This window comes from Procambarus clarkii, chromosome 3, assembly GCF_040958095.1.
Source record: "Procambarus clarkii isolate CNS0578487 chromosome 3, FALCON_Pclarkii_2.0, whole genome shotgun sequence".
Taxonomy (NCBI): domain Eukaryota; kingdom Metazoa; phylum Arthropoda; class Malacostraca; order Decapoda; family Cambaridae; genus Procambarus; species Procambarus clarkii.
In genome coordinates this window covers 22694806-22713464 of record NC_091152.1, presented here as the reverse complement: position 1 = coordinate 22713464, position 18659 = coordinate 22694806, and the positions used below count along the sequence as shown (strand labels likewise).

At 42.0% G+C, this 18659-nt stretch overlaps 1 non-coding gene across 1 annotated transcript; it reads right to left on the bottom strand.

Moving 5' to 3' along the window:
• Positions 1–18173: 18173 nt before the first annotated feature.
• LOC138369223 (U5 spliceosomal RNA) lies at positions 18174–18290 on the bottom strand. Its single transcript, XR_011229779.1, has one exon. It is a non-coding gene; the product is annotated as a U5 spliceosomal RNA (small nuclear RNA).
• Between the last annotated feature and the right edge of the window lie 369 nt (positions 18291–18659).

Here is an 18659-nt window from a genome sequence, read left to right as displayed (position 1 = left end):
TTGCTTCTGGGAGTATGGGTTCGAGTCACTTCTGGGGTGTGAGTTTTCAGTTATATATATATATATATATATATATATATATATATATATATATAGAGAGAGAGAGAGAGAGAGAGAGAGAGAGAGAGAGAGAGAGAGAGAGAGAGAGAGAGAGAGAGAGAGAGAGAGAGAGAGAGGTACCGAGTGATGTCTAGGGCTGTGGTGTTTGTATGTAGCTGAGGAAGTCTTGGTTGTAGGGTTGATATAAAGTCATGGCTTGGTTACTGACTTTAATACTTATAAACGATTACATGACAAGCAGCTTCCAAGCTTGGCGGGCGTCCTGTACGCTCTTTGTTTTCCTTCTCTCTGGCATCTGACTTGCAGCACATAGAAAACGGATGGTACCATTTTCTGTGAACATGACATCCCTGCTTTTCTTTAAACAGAATGAATACAGGATATCTACCATGCTTGTAGCACAAAGCAAAGTTTTTGACATAAAGTAAGTTATTAACATATCAAGAGATATTGCATACATTTAACATTAATTAAGCACACAAAGAATTTAAACAACTTAATCTTTTCCACAAAGGATTTCAATGTTAAAAATACATATGCAATGTTAAACAAACATGAAAGAAACTGTAATACAAGGTTACAAAATATTGAATGAGAGATCTGCATTATTCAAACAATATTAAATTTAGTTTAGCATAATAAGTAAATACTTTGCATTACATAGTTTAGTTTAGTTCATTTATTATGCACCCCATACACATCTTGTGGGCAGTAGTGGAAAGGGTTACAGAGACACATATTGGGCTCAGGGACTGAACCCCACAATTCATTTAGCTAAGCAAGTTACAATCTGGATGAGCTAGTTACAAACTTTAATATGTCATCACATCAACAATGGGTTCGAGATCGACCTCAAGTACAGGTTCTAAATTAAGCAACTGACATATGTGGAGAGCTAGAGTCACAATTGATATGTTTGTCCTGCACACCGCCCCCCATCCAGTGGGCAGCGGTGGATAGGTTACAATCACTCAGTTACTACCTACAGTTAGCAAACTGGGGATATTTGGCTAAAATTTCTGGTAGCAGATCATTTTGAATGAAATATTGACACATCGCTGGAACATTGGTTATAGAATTGTCTCTAAATTTCACGTATCTTTCGCACTCCATCACATAGTGACGGAGGGTGTGCGAATAATTTTGTTGACACAGTTTACATTTGGTCAGGTCTACATCAGCAGATAATGAGAATTCCCAGAGATACTTGTAACCGAGTCTAAGCCGAGCAGTAGTAACATCTAGAAGTCTCCTGATTTTATTGGATGATCCATAGATGTGTGGCTTCTCTTGCATGATAGTATGATGATAGATGGAATTACTGGTGTCAATTTCACTTTGCCTCAGATCTACAAGATCTTGTTGAAGTTCTCGGTGTACTGCTGCTCTCAGATTGCTCATTGACAATCCAAGGTTACATTCAACGGCTCCTTTTAAGGCAGATTCTTTGGCTAACTAGGAACACAATTAATCATCAAATCGTGTAGGGCGTTTAACATGACGTTTAGGACGAGAGTCCCCAAATATAAGAACATCCCTTGATGAATTGTTTATTGAGTTATAACTCATTTTTTCTTTTTTCTTTGCACGACTTTGCACTTCATTTTCTACACTAGTTGGAATCACTTTGAAATAGGCCATATTACGTATTATACTATGATCTCTATTACTCGCTGTTACCATAGTTCCTTTTTACACTAATCACTTTATATGGTTTTGTATTATACGGCATATCTAGCTTTCCCTCTTTTTTTTTTAACGAGAACAGTATCTCCAACCTTTATGAATTGTTCCTTTGCACGTTGATCATGAGCAATTTTCATTTTGCCCTTGGCTAGTGCATCCTTCTGAGCGAGACGTTTATCCGTTACCTCGGCTGGCATGACAGGTAGTGCGATTCTCATAGGACGTCCAAATATAAGTTCGCCAGGCGACTTGCCCAGTGTTCCATATGGTGTTGCACGGTAGTTCCTGAGAAAAGCATACATAGCTTGTTTCCAGGATCATCCTTCGGCATGAGCACAGCGTACCGCTTTCATGAGAGGTTGCATGAATCTCTCGACTTCCCCATTTGCTTGAGGATGTAGTGGCATCACACGGCGGTGTTTGAATCCAATATGCTCAGAAAAGTTGACAAAGTCGTGTCCATGGAATGGCGGTCCATTGTCCGTCTTGACAACTTCAGGAATGCCAAATTTTGAAAAGATCTTGTCGAGCTTCGGGATGACAGCCTTTGCAGATGTAGAAGAGATGATTTCTACTTCTGGATAACGTGAGTGATCATCAATGACTACCATCAAGTACTCTCCAGTTGGTAGCGGTCCGCAGAAATCCATCGATACTTCCGTCCATGGTGCAGCAGGTAGTGGTGAAGGTCGTAGAGGTGTTGGTCTTGAAGTATCCACTGCAGCTTGGCAAGGGACACAGGCATCATGCATATCCTTTGCTTGACGATCAATGCCAGGAAACCACACCTTTTCTCGTAGCAGCTGTTTGGTCCTAACAAGACCTTGGTGTCCTTAATGTGCAAGCTTCAGAGCACGTTGCTGGAGAACAGCTAGAATGACGATACGAGTACCTCGCAGCACAGTGTCGCGTTGCTGTGTAACACTTAATTCTGTCTGGATGCGTTCAAGTGCTTTGAATGCATCTTGGTCAACTCCTGAGGGTGGGATGCGTGGAAACTTTTTCTTAGTCAATGAATCCACTGTTGCTTGCAGAGTTGGGTCCTCTAGGGTTGCAGTACAGATTTCATCAAGAGTGAGAGCCTTAGGGACTGCATCACAGGTTACAGAGTGTACATATTCCTCGGCAACTTGCTGATGCTTGGTGATGGTGAAACTGTTGGCAGGATGTCGACTGATGTAATCAGCGGGATTGCCTGCACCCGGCTTGTATTTCACCATAAAGTTGTATGGTTGCAGACGAAGAGCCCATCTCTCAATGCGAGCTGGTGGTTTGGACTTTGGATTATTGAAGATGGTCTCCAACGGTTTGTGGTCAGTGACTATCGTGGTGAAGGGTGCACTAAGCAGATACACATTGAAGTGTTCACAGCCCCATACAAGAGCAAGAGCTTCCTTCTCTGTCTGACTGTATCGTTGCTCAACATCTGTGAGAGAACGGTTGGCGTAGGCAATTACTACTCTGGAATCTGGTTGAACAGGTTTGTGTTGGACTAAAACGGCACCTAACCCAACAGGACTAGCATCCACCGTTAACTCAGTGTCCATTGATGGATCAAAGTACGCAGCAGTCGCATTCTCGAATTACCTTGAGGTTACCTTGAGGTGCTTCCGGGGCTTAGTGTCCCCGCGGCCCGGTCGTCGACCAGGCCTCCTGGTTGCTGGACTGATCAACCAGGCTGTTAGACGCGGCTGCTCGCAGCCTGACGTATGAGTCACAGCCTGGTTGATCAGGTATCCTTTGGAGGTGCTTATCCAGCTCTCTTTTGAACACTGTGAGGGGTCGGCCAGTTATGCCCCTTATGTGTAGTGGAAGCGTGTTGAACAGTCTCGGGCCTCTGATGTTGATAGAGTTCTCTCTCAGAGTACCTGTTGCACCTCTGCTTTTCAACGGGGGTATTCTGCACATCCTGCTATGTCTTCTGGTCTCATGTGATGTTATTTCTGTGTGCAGGTTTGGGACCAGCCCCTCAATTATTTTCCACGTGTAAATTATTATGTATCTCTCCCGCCTGCGCTCAAGGGAGTACAGATTTAGGCTCTTTAGTCGGTCCCAGTAATTTAGATGTTTTACTGAGTGGATTCTAGCAGTAAAGGATCTCTGCACGCTCTCCAGGTCAGCAATTTCTCCAGCTTTGAAAGGGGCTGTCATTGTGCAGCAGTACTCCACTCTAGATAGCACAAGCGTTTTGAAAAGTATCATCATCGTTATAGCATCCCTAGTGTGAAAAGTTCTTGTTATCCTACCTGTCATTTTTCTTGCAGTTGTGATGACTACTTTATTGTGTTCTTTAAAGGTAAGGTCTTCGGACATGAGTACACCCAGATCCTTTACATTGCCTTTTCGTTCTATGTTATGATTTGCTTGAGTTTTGTACGTGGTTTCTGTTTTTATATTTTCAATTTTTCCGTAGCGCATGAGCTGGAACTTATCCTCGTTAAACACCATATTATTTTATGTAGCCCATAGAAAGACCTGATCTACATCTGATTGGAGGTTTGCCGTGTCCTCTATGTTGCCAACTCTCATGAAAATCCTAGTGTCATCTGCAAAGGATGATACAGTGCTATAGGTTGTGTTTTTGTCTATGTCCGATATGAGGATGAGAAAAAGTATTGGAGCAAGCACAGTACCCTGGGGGACTGAGCTCTTCACGGTTGATGAGCTGGATTTTATTTTGTTGACTATTACACATTGGGTTCTGTTAGTCAGGAAATTGTAGATCCATCTGCCTATTTTCCCGGTAATTCCTTTTGAACGCATTTTATGTGCAATAACACCATGGTCACATTTATCAAAAGCTTTTGCGAAATCTGTGTAAATTACATCAGCGTTTTGTTTGTCTTCCATAGCATCTAATGCCATATCATAGTGGTCCAGCAACTGCGACAGGCAAGAGCACCCTGTTCTGAAACCATGTTGTCCGGGGTGTTACGGCCCTCTCGGGACGCAACGGGGTTCTTACTCTGATGTTGTTAGAGGAAGATATATATATCCGTTCCCAAGCCAGTAGTGGCTATCAAGGGATGAGATCCGTGACGCAAGTAACTTAAAGGGAGTAGGGAAAGAAAGCTAAGAACTTAATATTATAATTATTACCATCACCGATTAAATATATAAAATAAATGAGTGCACAAGGGGGAGGGGTATTAACACTTGACAAGGGGATTCTTCACAATGTAGTCTTCTGCTGAAGACTCTGGATCCAGAAGCTAGGCGCTGAGTCCTTGGTGCTTTCTTCGTGGCCACACAACGAATTCTTCAAAGAAGCTGAGCCTACCCTGGCCACTGGTCAGCCAAAACACATGTCCACTGGGGGCACCGCCGTGGAGGCCGTCAACCACACGTCCAGCTGGTCTGCTGGCAGGTTCTGAGCCAACAAGGCTGGTACAGCCACTCCACGAACGATAAAAGGGGAACGCCCTAGACAGGAGCCTCGTGTGACACCACAAATCACTCTCCTGTCTTCAGTACCCCAGTGGATGATCGTCTCCAACAGTCGGTCCCGGGTAAATCCTTTTACTGCCATTCCACTGGCAGGCTAACACACCACAGTGTTCTTCCGGGGGGACGACTTCACAACAGCTGCAGCAAGGTTCAAGGTATGGAGACTGGCTGCCTCGGGTAGACTGACTCCACTTCCATCACAGCAGTCCCAGGTTGGCTCTGTAAGCAGACACGTCATCATTAACTGGGACACTAAAACACCTCACTTACGGGCTCGGGCACAAACACCTGACGTATCCAGTCCATAGATGGCGCTGTCGTCGGAGCACCACCTCACCAGAGGTCAGGAGCGGCTGTGTTGTGAGCTGCACAGGACTGGAAACTGGCCCTTGTGGCTGGTACACCTTGTCCTCACCAGGTGTCGTCGTCCGTTTGGCGGGGGTTTCGGGAGCTGACCCACAGATGGCGTGGTCGTTACTACTCCGTGCTCGGACGCTGGATCCGGGTTCGTAACACGAGAGTTATGGTTATGGAGATGCTGTGATTCCATGTATTTTGTGATCTTACTTCTTAACCCTCTCTCAAAAATTTTTATGATGTGCGATGTTAGTGCTATCTGTCTGTAATTTTTTGCCTCTGCCTTATTTCCTCCTTTATGGAGTGGTGCTATTTCTGCTGTTTTTAGTATGTCAGGGATAATGCCAGTATCTAGGCTTTGTCTCCACAGAATGTGAAGGGCCTGCGATAGTGGTTTTTTACAGTTCTTGATGAATATGGAGTTCCAAGAATCCGGGCCTGGTGCAGAGTGCATAGGCATACTGTTTATGGCTTCTTCAAAATCTAGTGGGGATAGGGCGACGTCTGATATATGATTTGATGTTGGTATCATATCCATGAAAAATTCATTTGGGTTATCAATCTTTAGTGCATATAATGGCTCGCTGAAAATAGAGTCGTACTGCTTCCTTAGTAACTCGCTCATTTCTTTGTTGTCATCGGTGAAAGTTCCATCTCCCTTTCGCAGGGGCCCGATACTAGATGTGGTTTTTGATCTTGATTTTGCATAGGAGAAAAAATATTTCGGATTTCTCTCTATTTCACTGATGGCCTTTTGCTCTCTTTGCCTCTCCTGGGTTTTGTATGATTCTTGTAGCTTGAGTTCAATTGTTTCTATTTCTCTACCTAACCTTCTTCGCCGTTCTTGAGATAGGGTGCGACTCTCAAGTTGTTCCGTGATTCGTTTTCTTCGCCTATAAAGGGAACGACGTTCCCGTTCCAATCTGCATCTCTTTCTCTTCTTTCTTAGTGCATCTTTCACAGCATCAAATGCATTTTGCTCGATATCGCTCCAGTACCATGATGCATTTTTCTTCAGAAGCTCACGTAGAGGCTTCGTAATGGTAGCAAAATCTGGAATGAAGCGAGAACAGTAGTTTGCCATTCCCAGAAAACTATGTACTTCAGTGGATGTTGAAGGAGGTGCATCATTCTTGATATCTGCAACTTTCTTAGGATCTGGAGACAGACCTTTGTCACTAAGTACATGTCCAAAGAATTCAATTTTATGTTGATTGAACTCACACTTTGCTCGCCTTAGCGTCAGATTCTTTTCTCGTAAGCGTTGCAATGTTGCACGAAGAGCTTTGTCATGTTCAGCTTGGGTACGGCCATAAACAATGATGTCATCAGACATGTTGTCAGCATTAGGTATATCTTGCAATACCTGGCTGATGAGGTGCTGGAATACCTCGGCAGCACTGTTAATACCAAAACTCAGGCGCTTGTACCTATACAGACCTCGATGTGTCGTAAACGTTGTGATGAAGCGACTCTCATCATCAAGTTCAAGCTGATGATAGCCCTTGTTTAAATCTAACTTGCTGAATACAGTTGCACCATTCAAGCGGTAGATCATATCATCAACAGTGGGTGTAGGATGGCGTTCACACATTATTGCCTTGTTGGGAACACGCATGTCCACACAAATGCGTATCTCATCTGGATTCTTCGGCTTTGGTGGAGTGACAATTGGGCTTACCCATGGTGTTGGGCCTGTTACTGGCTCAATGATATCTAGTTCCTATGCCAGTATCTAGGCTTTGTCTCCACAGAATGTGAAGGGCCTGCGATAGTGGTTTTTTACAGTTCTTGATGAATATGGAGTTCCAAGAATCCGGGCCTGGTGCAGAGTGCATAGGCATACTGTTTATGGCTTCTTCAAAATCTAGTGGGGATAGGGCGACGTCTGATATATGATTTGATGTTGGTATCATATCCATGAAAAATTCATTTGGGTTATCAATCTTTAGTGCATATAATGGCTCGCTGAAAATAGAGTCGTACTGCTTCCTTAGTAACTCGCTCATTTCTTTGTTGTCATCGGTGAAAGTTCCATCTCCCTTTCGCAGGGGCCCGATACTAGATGTGGTTTTTGATCTTGATTTTGCATAGGAGAAAAAATATTTCGGATTTCTCTCTATTTCACTGATGGCCTTTTGCTCTCTTTGCCTCTCCTGGGTTTTGTATGATTCTTGTAGCTTGAGTTCAATTGTTTCTATTTCTCTACCTAACCTTCTTCGCCGTTCTTGAGATAGGGTGCGACTCTCAAGTTGTTCCGCGATTCGTTTTCTTCGCCTATAAAGGGAACGACGTTCCCGTTCCAATCTGCATCTCTTTCTCTTTTTTCTTAGTGCATCTTTCACAGCATCAAATGCATTTTGCTCGATATCGCTCCAGTACCATGATGCATTTTTCTTCAGAAGCTCACGTAGAGGCTTCGTAATGGTAGCAAAATCTGGAATGAAGCGAGAACAGTAGTTTGTCATTCCCAGAAAACTATGTACTTCAGTGGATGTTGAAGGAGGTGCATCATTCTTGATATCTGCAACTTTCTTAGGATCTGGAGACAGACCTTTGTCACTAAGTACATGTCCAAAGAATTCAATTTTATGTTGATTGAACTCACACTTTGCTCGCCTTAGCGTCAGATTCTTTTCTCGTAAGCGTTGCAATGTTGCACGAAGAGCTTTGTCATGTTCAGCTTGGGTACGGCCATAAACAATGATGTCATCAGACATGTTGTCAGCATTAGGTATATCTTGCAATACCTGGCTGATGAGGTGCTGGAATACCTCGGCAGCACTGTTAATACCAAAACTCAGGCGCTTGTACCTATACAGACCTCGATGTGTCGTAAACGTTGTGATGAAGCGACTCTCATCATCAAGTTCAAGCTGATGATAGCCCTTGTTTAAATCTAACTTGCTGAATACAGTTGCACCATTCAAGCGGTAGATCATATCATCAACAGTGGGTGTAGGATGGCGTTCACACATTATTGCCTTGTTGGGAACACGCATGTCCACACAAATGCGTATCTCATCTGGATTCTTCGGCTTTGGTGGAGTGACAATTGGGCTTACCCATGGTGTTGCTCCTGTTACTGGCTCAATGATATCTAGTTCCTTCAGCCTATCCAGTTCGGCATCGACTTTCTTGCGAGTATGGAATGGTTGTCGGCGATGTGGTTGGGCAACTGGAATTACATCTGGGTTGATATGCAGATGTACTTTGCTATCAGTATAACAACCTATGGATTTAAATCGATCAGAAAATTCAGTAACAATAGCATCAACATTGTTTGCAGATTCCACTGCTACAGCATTAGAAAGCTGAAGTAGCCCCAATTTGGTTGAAGTCTTGTAACTGAGTAAAGACTCCTTTGCATTCCTAACAACATGGAATGTAGTAGTGAGCATTGCACTCTTTGACTTAATCGCTGCAGTGAAAGTTCCAATCACTGGCAAGGCTACCTTTGAAGCATAGGCAGTGGCTTTGCCATTATAGTTTTCAAGCTTTGGGAACTGTTTTTTAAATTTTTTATAGTGGCACTCAGCAATGGTGTCAATGTTTGATCCAGTGTCAATAAGAACTTTGAGACAAATACCAGCAATGTATACTATAGTCTCTGGGTTGTTTGGAAGATTATTCCATTCTGTGATTGCTTGTACTCCATAAGTATAATCACATTCACTGTCATCTGAGACTGGTTGTAATGAAATGTTGTCTTGTACATTATTAACATTCTGGATATGAGGTGCAATATTGTGTTTACCACCTCGACCCCTATGACCTGATCCTCGTACAGTGCTTTTATTCACTGACTGTGGTTTCTTTAGTGCGGAACGACACATAGCACCAAAATGACCTAGTTTTCCACACTCATAGCACTTCTTACCTTGAGCAGGACAAACATTATCTTGGTGTGGGTAGTCTCCTCCACAATTGTAACATTTATTGTTGACACCTTCTGATGTGGGTCGTTGTGACTGCTTGAGTCTTGTTCCTTGACCCCAGTTGTGACGTGGCTCTCGGCTCAATTTACTGTTAGGTTTGGCATGATATCTTCTTTGATTACGATGTCCTCCCTGAACCTTACATACCTCATCACTGTTAGTACCAGTGGCAGAACCGTTGTTGGCACTGCACTCCATGACACGAGCATCACGTGCAGCATCTTCCATTCGACGAGTCATATCCAGTATCTTGGTAAGAGAACTGTCATCATCAACAAGTTCTAGAGCTCTTCGACGAAGACATGTAGATGTGCATGTTTCAATTATTTCCTGTTTGATTTCTTTGTCAACATCAACAAACTCACAATGGGCTGCTAAACCCTGCAGACGTGTGTGGTATTGATCAACGGTTTCATTAGAGAGTTGTCTGGCTCTCCTGAAATGCATAATTTCCATTGCAGTATTTTGCCTTGGTTTGAAATGCTCAGTTAATTTGGCTTTGGCAATGTCATAATCTTTGGCACCACCAGTGTCTTTCAGTGTATCAAAGATGTCACAAACTCTATCACCTGCATAATGAAGTAGAAAGGCACGCTTTCTTTCAGCATTTTTGATGTCAGAAACTATCAACAAATTTTCAAACCTTTTAAGCCATTTGACCCACCTCTGTGACAGGTTTGTCTGGTCACAGTCAGGATCAAATGCAGGAAACTGAGGTATATTTGCCATTTTTTTACTGAATAAATGTAAACTTATCACTTAAATGTTCCTCAAAATATTAAACACTTACTGCACTGCATATGTTAGTTAAGAATTCACTGTAATTACTTTAATTTTGCAAAGCACACAAGCATTTTAATGCAAAAGTTCACAGCAGAGCACAATACAGCAGCAACTGACTTCTTACCTAGCCCTTGTGTACATGTGTTGCTCCTACTCACAGCAGTTGTCAGCAGTTGGCACAGCAGTAGTTAGCAGTTGGTACAGCAGTTGGTACAGCAGTTGGTGCAGCAGTTGTCAGCAGTTGGTACAGCAGTTGTTCACAGCGTGAAGAATTTTGTAGCACGAAGCGTCGTTTCATAACCAAAACATCAGGTTTTGTACACATGAAAGCGTCGTTTCGTACACAGCATCGGCTCGCAGATTACTCAGTACACAGCTTGAGTCAGCACATAGCTTGGGGTAGCACATAGCATTGGTTAGCACATAGCATTGGTTAGCACACATCATTGGTTAGCACACAGCATTGATTAGCACATAGCATCGGGTATGGTGCTCACAGCACGATTTCTCCTTCCTCCTCTGGGCGAGACAGCATGCTCCTTCCTTGTTTTAAGTTGAACAAAATACCTGCGCTCCCAGTTCATCCTCGTCGCCAATGTGGTGTTTGTGTGTTACTGAGGAAGTCTTGAGTGTAGGGTTGATATAAAGTCATTGCTTGGTTACTGACTTTAATATATATATAAACAATTACATGACTAGTAGCTACCAAGCTTGGCGGGCGTCCTGTACGCTCTTGTTTACCTTCCCTGGCGTCTGCTCCGCCACACATAGAAAACGGATGGTACCATTTTCTGTGAACATGACAGAAACTAAGTGATTGTAACCTATCCACCGCTGCCCACTGGATGGGGGGCGGTGTGTAGGACAAACATATCAATTATAACACTAGCTCTCCACATGTCAGTTCCCTAATTTAGAAACTCTACTTTTTTTCGATCTCGAACCCGTTGATGATGTGACGATGTATATATAATTTTGTAACTAGCTCATCAAGAATGTAACTCGCTTAGCTAAATGAATTGTGGGATTCAGTCCTTGAGCCCATTATGTGCTTCTGTAACCCTTTCCACTACCGCCCACAAGATGGGTATGTGGTGCATAATAAAAGAACTAAACTAAAAAACTTCCTGGACTCTCTTTTAAATTTGGCAATTGTTGAACCAGATAATTTCTTATTCAAATGCTTTCAAGCTCAACAAGCCACAGTGTAGGACTGAGAACAGGTGATGCTTTATGACCCACAGGGTTATTAACCCACCACTCGTCTAGCTAGTGTGCTTGATATATCGCAGCTAGAACCCGCGGAAATTGACGACCTATTAAAAACAGTGTTCCCCAAATCCTTAAAAACAAATGTTAGAGTTCATAAGTAACAGTGTCATTGAAAAAGAAACGAGAGGCAGTGTATTGCAGCTGTATTGTCTTGCAGCCAGCTGCATCACAGAACTTAGAGGAATACCAGGAGTGATACAAAGCAGAGCAAAGGGACAGTAAATTACACAAACACACATAAAAGCTTTTGGGGACTACTTCTTAATTATAAACTATGGATCCCTCCACAAACTCCCCAATACAACGGTGCTTCGTATCCTCAGTTGGAACATAGCATCACTCAGGAAAAGACTTCCTGATCTCCACCACAAAGTGACGACCGAGCCCATTGATGTCGTCTGCCTTCAGGAGTGCAGAGTTCCCACCAGGTCTCCAACCCTTAAATTACCCTCCTTTGTTGTCTATAACCTTAAATCCAGTCACTCTTGTATTTTGTATGTTAAGAAGTCCCTTCCTCACCAGCTACTTCCAGCCAAGTCAACCGAAGGGCTTCAGTATCATGGTGCGAGGATCTACGTGGGGAACTCTGCCCTCAATATCTTTAACCTGTATGCTCTTAGTGATAAGTTTAATTATACTGACCTTCCTATCTGTATTCAGACTGAGCCTAGCATCATTAGGTTCAAAAACTGTTGGCATTCTTTCTAAGATCAGATATTATGTACCTTGCCCTGCCCTAGTGACGCTTTATTACTCCCTCATCTATCCCTATCTCAACTATGGTATTTGTGCTTGGGGTTCTACTATCCAAAATCTTTTACCTCCTCTAATTACTCAACACAAAGCTGCTATTAGGACAATATCCAACTCTGGCCCCTGTCATGTTCACAGAAAACGGTACCATCCGTTTTCTATGTGCTGCAAGTCAGATGCCAGAAAGAAGGAAAACAAAGAGCGTACAGGACGCCCGCAAAGCTTGGAAGCTGCTAGTCATGTAATCGTTTATAAGTATTAAAGTCAGTAACCAAGCCATGACTTTATATCAACCCTACAACCAAGACTTCCTCAGCTACATACAAACACCACACTGGCGACGAGGATGAACTGTGAACGCAGGTATTTGTTCAGCTTCAAACACAAGGAGAACATGCTGTCTCGCCCCCGGAGGAGGAGGGCAGTCGTGCTGTCTGTGAGCACCATACCCGACGCTGTATGCTAACCAATGCTGTGTGCTAACCAATGCTGTGTACTAAACGATGCTGTGTGCTAACCAATGCTGTGTGCTAACCAATGCTGTGTGCTACCTAAGCTGTGCTGACTGAAGCTGTGTACTGAGGAATCTGCCGTCGCGGTGTATGAAATGACGCTTTGATGCTGTATGCAAAACCCGATGTTATGTATATGAAACGCGCTCTGTGCTACAATTCTTCACACTAAGAACTGACTGCTGTGACAACTGCTGTACCAACTGCTGCCAACTGCTGTACCAACTGCTGCCAACTGCTGTACCAACTGTTGCCAACTGCTGTACCAACTGCTAACTACTGCTGTGCCAACTGCTGACAACTGCTGTGCTGCTGTGAGTAGGAACAACACATGTACACAAGGGCTAGGTAAGAAGTCAGTTGCTGCTGTATTGTGCTCTGCTGTAAACTTTTGCATTAAAATGCTTGTGTGCTTTGCAAAATTAAAGTAATTACAGTGAATTCTTAACTAACATATACAGTGCAGTAAGTGTTTAGTATTCTGAGGAACATTTTAAGTGCTAAGTTTACATTTATTCAGTAAAAATGGCAAATATACCTCAGTTTCCTGCATTTGATCCTGACTGTGACCAGACAAACCTGTCACAGATGGCTTAAAAGGTTTGAAAATTTGTTGATAGTTTCTGACATCAAAAGTGCTGAAAGAAAACGTGCCTTTCTACTTCATTATGCAGGTGATAGAGTTTGTGACATCTTTGATACACTGAAAGACACTGGTGGTGCCAAAGATTAGGACACTGCCAAAGCCAAATTAACAGAACATTTCAAACCAAGACAAAATACTGCAATGGAAATTATGCATTTCAGGAGAGCCAGACAACTCTCTAATGAAACCGTTGATCAATACCACACACTTCTGCAGGGTTTAGCAGCCCATTGTGAGTTTGTTGATGTTGACAAAGAAATCAAACAGCAACTAATTGAAACGACGAGACAATCTGAGGTATGCACGATTTAAGCCAGTTCATATTGATTGCTTGTAGTTGGTCGTGTGCCCAGCGACAGTAGCGATGTTTATTTATAAGTTAGGCATGTTTTGATAAGGCAGAAAGCCTAAAATAAGAGTGGAGAGGGAGGAACACGGAGCGACGTCCGTCCCCTCTGAGCGCTGGCAGGCTAACTGACGGGAGCCCGGCTCCTGACTGCTGATGACCCTCCCAGCGTGAGTGAGGACCGCCGCCGGGCAAGGTGGGGCATGAACCCGCCCAACGGGGAAGTCCACTCTCATAGTATGTAGAGGACAGATAGAGGTTGGAGGCAAACATATTGTGTGATTATTTTTGTTTATGTGTTAAAGGGGAAACGTTTTTATTGGAGTGTCGATGGGTTGCAGGTTTGTCCTTGGGGAAGAAGTTGCTGAGAACTTCGAAGCCAGCACAGATGAAGTAGTTGATGAGACTCCAAGGTAGTGGAGCAGAGGACCTCGGGCTGTGAGGAGAAGCAGTGAAGAGGAGTGTCACGTGCTTTTGTAGAGGTGGTAAAGCACCATAGTTGCTCGAGGGAACTTCATGGTGTACAGCCAAGAGAGCTGTGGAGGACCCTAGCAGAAGGGTGAAGCACCGTAGTTGCTCAAGGAAACTTCATGATAGCAGCCTGGAGGAGCTGCAGAGGATCCTGGTAGTAAAGCCCGGAAGAACCTAAAGATCAGGGTAGTGAACTTCCAGAGGTGGAAGGGAAGTTCTGGTGGATTACTTGTACGGAGTTGATAGTATTTGGTTAATTGTCATTAGCGTGCAAGACGCAGTGAGAGGTGAGTGATTGTTTGCATTCTTATGTCAAGGAGTGTTTTATACTGAAGTTTAGAGTTACAATCGTAGGCTGGATTACCTACAGATGTATGCGTTCTAGGACTGATAGAGTGATCGATTGATCATTGTTGTGTATCAATGAACATTTATACTGATATATGTTATTGCATTCAAATGCTGATTTTCTTTGTACACATTTATAGATACATATATATATTCTCTTGCTGATGGTGCAACAGTGTATGTAGACTTGATCAACTTGAGGAGGTTGATAGTATCAGGTGGGGAATCAGAAGATAGGATACCACTTAATAAGCTGATGATAGAGTTCTGATGGTGTTGGAGTGCAACCTGATTGTAATAGTATAGAGTATAGGATTCATTATTATTATATGTGTGTAGGTATTGTGTATGTGCTTTGTCCAGTAAATGTATTCCAATTTGCTGGTGTTTGCCCTTGTCCTAGTGAGGCTTCCCATGAAATAGTACAGGAGGAGAGAGAGAGAGAAAGAACCAAGAACCACTGCTGTGGACAGGGTAGAAGGTAATACTAATAAGTCAAAGGGGGATTGAGGAGATCATATCACCTAAGGAGAGAGTGGGGAGTCACAGCGGCTCGAGTGGGTGTGTGCACGTGACAACGAGGCTAAGTGTTGGAGCCGCATCCCTTAAACGTGTGACGTTGAGCCCCTCTCCAAGAGCCAGAAGCGCCAAAGGTGATCTCCTGGAGAGTTATAAGCACTCTACCGAGTTGTGGGTTGGGTTCTCCGTAGAGAAGGATCAACACGACAACACCACCGACACCAACCCACATTATAATAATAGCAATAACGAGTAATTCTTTGAGAATTCTTTGGAGACAATTCCTAACCTATACTTCTTCTCAAGGTCATGTTTTTTATTAATGGATTTAAGTATTCCCTTTGTAAGCCAGGGATTGTTAAACCTTTTGGTTGTGACTTGTTTTGTAAGCATAGGACAGTGGGTGTTATAAAGGCTAAGAGTTTTTTGAAGAAAAGATTGCACTGCTAGGTTGATGTCCCCTATGTTACCTAACTCGGACTCCCAGTTGACATTATCAGCAGCAGTTATAAAATTGTCTATAGCAGTTTCATTGTGCAGCCTAAAACTTAACTCCCTTGACTCTAGAGGTGGTTTGCAAATGTTAGTTAAGAGAAATGTGGGGTAATGGTCTGTAGTGCTATCGGTGATTATACCTGAAGTAAGCGGAGAGGTTATGTTTGTCCAGATGTGATCTAGAGTCGTGGCAGTACTATCAGTGATTCTAGTAGGTCTAGTGATTAAGGGTATGAGGAAGCAGGAATTCATACAGTTGAGGAAGCTAACAGCAGTAGGGTGTTCAGGCTCGCAGAGGTCAATATTAAAGTCCCCAGCGATAATTAGATGGTTTTTGTTCAGTCTGTTATCGAGTATTAGATTTCTAAGGTTTGAGTTGAATTCGGACACATCGGTGTTAGGAATTCTATAGACTGCACCCACAGAAAGGACAGACTCGGCACCCTTGACTGAAGCTGGCGAAGATATACTCCCCACAGCAGTCTCTAGTTCTAATTACTTTTAAGCATGTTAGTTCTTGGTGGTAGTAAAGAGCAGTGCCACTACCTCTCTGAATTTGACGACAGTTGTGAATTGCCGAGTAGTTAGGCATGTTAAAGAGTTGAGTAGTATCCTCCTTTCAACCATGTTTCAGTAAGTATAATAAAAGAGAATTTGTTGTCAATAGTTTCAATCAAGGCACTAACATCACTGAAGTGTTTACCTAGGGATCTAACATTCAAATTGATTACAGAGATATTGTGACTATGTGTTAATACATTGTTTACATCATGTGCTGCAAAATATCTGCAATTTAGATCATTAAAGTGATGATTGTCATAAATAGTGGATAAGAGGTTTAGTTCTAGGTCTATACTTGTCTGCATAAAAAAAGCTGGTTGCAGGAAAACAAGGCAAGAAAGGCAAATTACAAAGTAGAATTAAGCTATAAAAGGGGGAAAAATATATAAACAATACTATACAAAACAAACACAAAATGAACAACAAAAGAAAAAAATGAGGTAGCTTACAAGGGGCTTACAGGGGTACAATGGAGTAAGGGAGTATGGCGAGGCTAGGCAACCTAGGTAATAAATGAAATCAAAGAAAAAACATATAAACATGGACTATACAAAACAAAAGATATAGATATACAAAACAAAGACATAAACAAGACTATACAATACAAAAACAAATTGAGCAAAAAAAGAAAAATGAGGTAGATTGCTTACAAGTACTCTCAGGTACACTGTAAGTAACAATTTGCAATTTGAAATACAGGCAAAGCCAGGGGTACAATGGAGTAGGGGAGTATGGCGAGGCTAGGCAAACTAAATAATAAATGAAATCAAAGAAAAAAGTTGAATAATAAACATAGGCAAATTTAAGCTAATGATTATTAACTATAAATAGTTCAGTTATGACTGTATAATTAATAAGACCTAAGGAAATATTAATGCACTCAATTAATTAAGTTCAGTAAATGACAAGTGAAGAGTAAGTTCTAGATGTTACTACTGCTCGGCTTAGACTCAGTTACAAGTATCTCTGGGAATTATCATTATCTGTTGATGTAGACCTGAACAAATGTAAACTGTGTCAACAAAACTATTCGCACACCCTCCGTTACTATGTAGTGGAGTGCAAAAAGATACGGGAAATCAGAGACAATTCTATAACCAATGTTCCAACGATGTGAAAATATTTCATTCAAAATTATCTGCTACCAGAAATTTTAGCCAAATATCCCCAGTTTTCTAACTGTAGGTAGTAACTAAGTAATTGTAACCTATCCACCGCTGCCCACTGGATGGGGGCGGTGTGCAGGACAAACATATCAATTATGACACTAGCTCTCCACATATGTCAGTTGCTTAATTTAGAAACTGAATTTGTGGTCGATCTCGAACCCATTTATGATGTAACGACTTATACTGAATTTTGTAACTAGCTCATCAAGATTGTAACTTGCTTAGCTAAATGAATTGTGGGGTTCAGTCCCTGAGCCCATTATGTGCCTCTGTAACCCTTTCCACTACCCTTTATTATGCACTCCCTTGGGGTGCGTAATAAATGAACTAAACTAACTATTGTACAGTGCATTTGTGAGATAAGAGATAGTGCTTATAATATGTAATCTAAACCTCACTCTCCACAGAATCTTTAGTATAGAATTCTGTGAAAGTTGCAAATACTGCATTTGCTTCTGTGAGGAAACCATTTATGAAAGGTACTTTTCTTTTTAAACCTTGTTGGTAAAGATGAATGAGGTTACTTAGTGTGAATTATTTAGACCAGGAGGATCTCTTGGTTGGTCCAATGGTTTTCTTTCGCTCCCAGGAAACTGATATTTCGGGTGGGTTTTTATTTATGTTATCTAATCTTCTAATTTGACTGCTTATTTGGCAGGTAGGAGATTTATATAATTTACAGTTTGTGCTTTAGGGTAATATTTGGGAGAGTCCTGCTTAAGTCTCCTGCAAACAGGATTCTCTATTGGCGTCCAAGCCACGAAGTAGCCCCAGTATTATTACTTTAAACTACTAATATTAAGGATAATAAGGCCCAATTTAATGGGCCAAGAAAAAATTATTTAAGACTCATTGAGTTGTTCCCCTCCACGGAAATCTTTAGTAAAAGGCGAAAGATTTATGTGTTTTGAAGGGAAACAAGAGTTAAATAAGTGAGAAATTTAGCGATACCGCCGACAGAGCGCTGAGGCGAAAGAGGTAAACTTATTTCGGGACTAGAAGGGCATGGACCGGTAACTCTAATAAACAGCAATTATTTTATTAATAATAATAATAATAATAATAATTTTATTTAGGTAAGGTACATACATAAAGAGATTTTACAAAGTTTGTTGGCTTTATAGATAGAGCTAGTACATACAATGCCTAAAGTCACTATTACGCAAAGCGTTTCGGGCAGGAAAAACATTAATGACTAAAGCTTAAAACTAATGGGTAAAAAGAATAAGATGTGTTGAGTACAAATAAAAATAGAGGTAAAAGAGGGGGGAACATTGTTGAAAAAGCAGCACAAAT